General features: G+C 28.6%; 1 non-coding gene across 1 annotated transcript; it reads right to left on the minus strand.

Moving 5' to 3' along the window:
- Positions 1-277: 277 nt before the first annotated feature.
- Positions 278-350, minus strand: TRNAR-UCU (transfer RNA arginine (anticodon UCU)). The gene has a single exon. It is a non-coding gene; the product is annotated as a tRNA-Arg (tRNA).
- Positions 351-6,652: the final 6,302 nt, after the last annotated feature.

Consider the following 6,652-nt stretch of genomic DNA (forward strand, 5'->3'; position numbering starts at 1 on the left):
ATGTGACAAATGAGCACCATGAATGTATATTCATGGCTGACGATTTTGTTGGATGAGTTAATGCTGGTTTAAAGAGCTTGTGGACTATAGGTAAGCTAAGGTTATTGCCCCTACCAACAAGAGAAAAAGATTAAATAACAGCTGAAAATCCTCCTGGCATTAAAAGCATTGCGGCGGCGGCTTGCATGGTTTCGAGGGAAGGAATAAAATAAAATAAAATGCATTGCCGCGGTTTTATGGGTTTAAGGCATGCAAATGGAAAAGAAAAAAACCAACACACACCTGGTGGGACTCGAACCCACAATCGTCTGATTAGAAGTCAGACGCCTTATCCATTAGGCCACAGGTGCTCTTAAAACATATTTTGTTAATATATTATTTATAGAATAGCTGAAGCTACAGACGCTTGTTGGCGTTAGTTTATATTTTATATTAGTTTTCTTAGCTAGGCTCAATTGTGTATATTAATTTAAATATATTTATTAAAAAGTTAGTATAAAATTTGAATATTCATATTAAATATTTGATTTTTTGTTGGAAAGTTGAATATATAATTAAAATTGCAGAATATTTGAAATTAAAAACTAGAAAATTCTTAAATTTTAAAATAAGTCAAATTTTGAAGTACATGCATCTCAAATAGTTAAGAAATATTAATTTTATTAAACATAAATGTATAAAATTTATTGATTTACTAATATTAAATATTTATTACATAAGATGAAAATATATAATTTCATTTTAATTGTAGAATTATATATATATATATATTAAAATGAACCCATACAAATTTATATATTATGTTTAAACAGTGATATGTGAGTTTGCTTTGTGATATTAACATTTTTTAAATAGAAAACATATAAATTTAATATATACCCATAAAAGAATGTTCAAATGTAAAATAATTAACACATTTTAGAATTACATTATGTAAAACGAAGTAGTTCCTTAAGTCATTATTATAAAATCAAATATGTTATTTTTTAATTATATTATAAATTTCTAATAATTTTAATTTTAGATTAAAATCTGTAATATTATTTAAATTCTACAATTTTTTATTCCATTTAAATGTATAATTAATTTTACTTTAATTAAAAACAATGATTAAATTTTAAATTTGTTAAAAAAATCGTTTTTGAAAAAAATTATGCATTTAAAAGAAACATTTTACAAATTGTCTTGTAAAAGACAACATTTCTTTTAAAAAGTAATATTTACATCAACAAATTTTAGGTTATAAATTGTTTTTAAAATAAATATCTTTTAATAATTGTTTTAAAAAAATTACTTGGATATTTTTAACAGTTTACTTTCATAAAATTTCAAAAAATGTTATATTTAGTAATAAAAACAACTGTTGTTAAGATGTTTTACTAAAATATTTTTTTTGAATAGTCTCATTATAGGTTTTGATTATATTTATTTTTTGACACAATGTTTAGAACTACCCATAACCCTTCTCCAACCCATTAATAAGAGAATAATACGTTTCAGTGTACTTGAACCCACGTCCTCCTATATTGATAACAATGCTCGTACCAATCAAGTTAAAACTTATTCAACTTTATTAAAATATTTTTAAAATAAAATGTTGTTTTATATAATTTGTATTCCAAAAGCTATTTCTAATATGTTTTAAAAAGTATTTCATTGGCCTATATTATTTTGTTTTTTAAAAATAAATTGTATTGTTATTAAATTACTTACAAATTATGTTACACACTATTATTATTAAATTTCTTATATTATTTTAAAAAAGGAAGAAATTTACTTGCACTGGTGTAAAACAAATGTTACGTTTGATAAGAGTATTATATTTTACGCATGTTTTAGTATATGAATTGGTAATAAACTTATTAAATTGCTAATATTTAACCACTTTTATGACTTATTTTTAGTAGAGGGAAGGGAAAATTTTCGCTTATTTTGAAAAGGTCTAAATTTTTTACAAGAGTTTTTACTCATCTTTCTAATTCCAAATTTAAAATTGTACTAACTAGTTTTTTATTTTATGTCTAACTATTATAATACATATGTAATAAATAAGTTTTTTTTCCATATTTTATTTCATTAATAATCAAACGAGGCAGCATTGTTTTATACACTTTCATACATTTTTCTATAATTAATATTTTAACAATCCAACTGTTGAATTTATTAATACAATGGTACTTTTTATGCATGTAAAATTTCTAATCATTAGAGAAGCGTGTACAAGAATCCAAAAATCTCTTCATAACTTTGATATGACTCATCGTTCACTCCTAACTATTTCGTTAGTATGTAACTTAGACATTAGTTAAACAAACTAAGCATACCTTAACTTTGGTGACATCCCTTATAACCCAAGAACCCTTAATTTCTTTGCCAATCTCTCCTTTTACACATACACACACCTCTCGGAGAACATCCCTTACTTTACACCCTATTGTTACCCATGAGCCCTACGAGTGATATGGAATGACTCAAGAAGGAAAGGTTTGGATATGATCTGGGAAGAATAAAAAAAATAGTAATAAAGAAATCGAAAAAAGTAAAAGCAGAAATTTGAGAATAAAAATCAAATAAAAATCATAAATAAATGAAAAAATAGAAATTAAAAAAGAATAAAGTGGAAGATGGACGAGTAAACCTATGTATATGATGGATAGAAGGATAAATGTCCAATTGAACCATGTGAGATATAAATCCCAACAAACTCAATTAATGGCTTTAATCGATCCTCCAAGAAATAATCCTTAGAAAATTGAAGAGTGAAAAATGAATTCCCACGACTCATTGAAGAAAATCGAGAAGAAAACTACTTTTAAAAATCACAAGAAAGAAATCTTGCACAAAGAAACAAACTCCCAGAGTTGAAAACTTTATTAATAAAAACAATTGTCGTGTACAATGCAAAGGTCTATATATAGGCTAGCTAAATAAATCTAAATAAAACTCTTATGTATACTAGAGTTTTAATTAATCTAAACAAGAAGTAGTTTTAAACTAAGCTTTCTTGTTGACATAAAACTCCTAAATAACTTAAACTACTTAATAGTTATTAAAAATTGGGAATAATAAAATAATAAGAGTTGATAAATATAATATTGGGCTCATTTATAATAAAAATTAAGCCTAAAACCTGAACCCAATATGGTTTAAACTCGAGTTAAAAGCCCGAAACTCGTAATTCCCGTCATAATCCTATCCAGAAATTCTGCTCCCGTAGTCTTCACTAAAACGGTCATAATTTGATCTCCCAGACTTGAAATCGAATGATTCAAAGTGTCTTTCGAAGCTAAAAGATAGATCATTGAACGCCATGCAGACATCTCAACCCAGAAATGTCTGTATCTTATCAAAAAAGTTCTCGCAAGTCTACTAATTTCCCAAACTTAAAAATTGACAATTTCGATGAATGAAATTTAATAAATTTCTTCCCACCCGTGTATATATCATTCCCCCTTTCCTCGAATCTTGTCTTTAATCAAATCCTGGTTTGATTTACTTGGCCTTTGACATTACTATCGGCCCTTGAGGTAGTGTAGGCCCATTACATTCATGGGTCTGGAATTGAGCTTTGAGACTCACATCATTCCCCCATTCCTTACGAAGATTCGTCCCTGAATCTTTAGCTACACAAAAGGAAAAAAAGGATTAGAATAAATAACAAATATTTAGCTTTGACGCGTGAAAGAAAAGAAAAGAAATAAACGAGACATATCAGACCATGTATATTAACTAAACCCGGAGGTAAATAAAATAGCCATTCTCTAGCAGAGCCAGTTAATAAAAAAGTAAAAGCTCGAAATTTAATTTGATCATCGGTTACTCCCTATGGTTTCATGCTTAAGCAAATCATGTGGAATTCCTTAAGATGAGTGTGAGAGTTCTCGTTTTTTAAACCACGAAAAGTGGGCAAGAAATAAATTAAGCCTGACTTTAATTCAAATGGTGTTACTCTCATCAAATAAGTTATGCACAATGTCTGTTGCTCATTAGGTGTCGCAGTGAGTTGTCGAATAGTTTGATCTGCCATTTCGTCTGGTTCGTCGAATGAGAAAATATCTTCGGTATAAGATCCTATTTCAAACTCAGGTTGTGGTCATTTACTGGGCCGAATAGTTTCTCTTCGTAGTGTTCAAGCCAAATTCTCTATTCTAATTCAAATTATAAAGTCTCTGATTTTGATATGAAAACAAACAAAAATTAGAATAATTTTCAATCCTCGACAACGGTGCTAATGTAACAACACGTTTTTTTGTGAAATCAAAATAGTGATTTTGAGACTACAAATCTGAAGTAAGAAAATTTAGTTTAATATTTTTTTATGGTCTATAGTATGATAGAACTATTGTATAAAAATTTCGTTAAAAAATTTTACCGTTTACATGTCAAATTTGATAAAAATGACTAAATTGCAGAAAGTGCAAAGGTTGTGTTCTAATAGCTAAATGTATTAAATAACTGTAAGGCCCATTTTGCCCGAGGCCCAAACCAAAAATAAAAAAACAAATACTAAATTAATAACAAAGTTCATTAAACAGTTTAATCAACAGAAGCCCAAAATTAAAGCTAAAACATCTAGCCCAATAGATTAAAACCCTAACCCAAAACCTAATTCAGCCCAACCCGATTGTAGAAACCCTAGCAGCAAACAACCTTCAGCGCCATAGCCAGCAGGCTCCCCCCCGCGCCGCATCACCACGCGTCCCCTCCATGTCACCGTGCCTCTGTACGCCCGTATCTGCAACGAACGCAAACAAACAAGTGCAACAGAGAAAGAAAAAAATAGATTGTATTTATTTTATTTTATTTTTATTTTGAATAGGCGGATATAAAAGAAAACAGAAAGCCATTGTAATTTTTTACGGATGAATACAATAAAAAAATAGAACGAATTCAGAAGTTTTTTTTCTAAAGGTAGTCTCTCGTTTATTTTATAGTTTCCTTTTTCTTTCTTTTTCTTTCTTTTTCTTTTTTATTTGAAAGAGGGAGTAGAATAAGCAAGGGAAATTTTAAAAAACTTACCTTTAGTGCCGTCGCGAGACCGAGGTCTGCTGATTTCGATGAAAATCGGCCCCATTTTTAGTCTTAAAATCGAAAAACGAAAGAAAACGGTGACTTTTTTGGTTTTCTGGCCATCGCATACGACGACGCCGTCATTGGCGATTGATAGCCGCTGCGGTGGTCCGGCGAGCTAGCCTGCCGGATTCTGGGTTTTGAAGGAGATGGGGGGAAAGGTTTTCTGACATTTTTTTTTGGAAAACAAAGGAAGAAATGAGTTTTTTTTTTAAAAAAAATGGTTTTATAGAGGACCTAAACAGCACTGATTTGAGCCTTAACCTCAATGGCCAAAAACGACGCCGTTTGCCCATAGCGACCCGCGTGGTGACTCGACCCGAGGGAAGGATCCGCGCGTTTTTGCTCAATGGTCTATTTGTGCTATAAGCCCCTCTATATTTGGGTGTTGCTTCGATTCAGTTCTCTTCCTTTTTTAAAAAAAAATTGTACTATATATTTAACTTCAATTTCATTTAAGTCCTCAGTTAAGCGACGTCGTTTTCATTGTTTGGACCTAAATGTCCGAACCTATGAGTTTATTTGCTGTTTTAGTCCCTCGATTTTTAATCGAATATAAATTTAATCATTCTTTTATTTTCTATTTATGTTTGTTGCCTGTTTAATTTTGTTTTTATTTCAGTTTAATTTTTATTCCATTTCCTTATCTTACTTTGCTTTATTTTTCCTTTAATGTTGTTCCATTTTTAATTAAATTTTTATTAACTTAATTTTAAATTAAATTAGTTATTATTTTGGCATATTTATCTTTTTTTCTAATGTTATTTTAATATTTCAAATTAATATCGTTTTAAATTGATCATGCATTAAGCTTTTAAATCTACTATATTCTTTTATTTTCAAACTAGACTTGTTATTATTTAATTCATTATTGGTTATTCTATATATTTTATGAAATTTTGATATGATTTGTGTAGGTTTTTGATGTTTTTATTATGTTTTAAAACTCATCTTTTGCATATTTTTTATATATGTTATATTTACATGATAATATTTCTAATATATTATTATTATTCTTTCATATATAGCTTATTAAATTTTTCGTCTCTAAAATATATATTGTTGCTTTAATATTATTTTGAAATCTTTTAAAAAGGGTGTTTCATTAAAGCATTAAAGTTATTCTATTTCGTAAATTTTCAAATATGCTCGGTGTTCACGATTCTCGAGAGGATTGTGCCCTAATTCACCGGGCTTCAATTCTTTTCGATGAATTTAGATAGCCAAGTATTTATTTTGCAATAAAACCATACAAGTTCTAATTTTTTTCAAGATTTCAAAATGTTGGACCCTAACTTACAGGATCTGACATTTTGCTACCTTGAATTAAGGATTTTTAAAATAAAGGCAATATTCGGTGTTTAGGAATTTCGACAAATAGGACCCTAACTTACTGGGTTTTAATTTGCCATTTGACCTAAATAACCAAGTATCCTTCTCAAAATATATGAGTTTTAAAAGTTAAAAGATACACCTAACTTCGAAGATTAAACTATTGCACCCTAACTTACTGAATGTGATAATTTATTTCTTTGAAATGAGTGCATCTTATCACTTAATTCGGTTTATTCAAATTTTCATT

This window comes from Gossypium hirsutum, chromosome D02, assembly GCF_007990345.1.
Source record: "Gossypium hirsutum isolate 1008001.06 chromosome D02, Gossypium_hirsutum_v2.1, whole genome shotgun sequence".
Taxonomy (NCBI): Eukaryota; Viridiplantae; Streptophyta; class Magnoliopsida; order Malvales; family Malvaceae; genus Gossypium; species Gossypium hirsutum.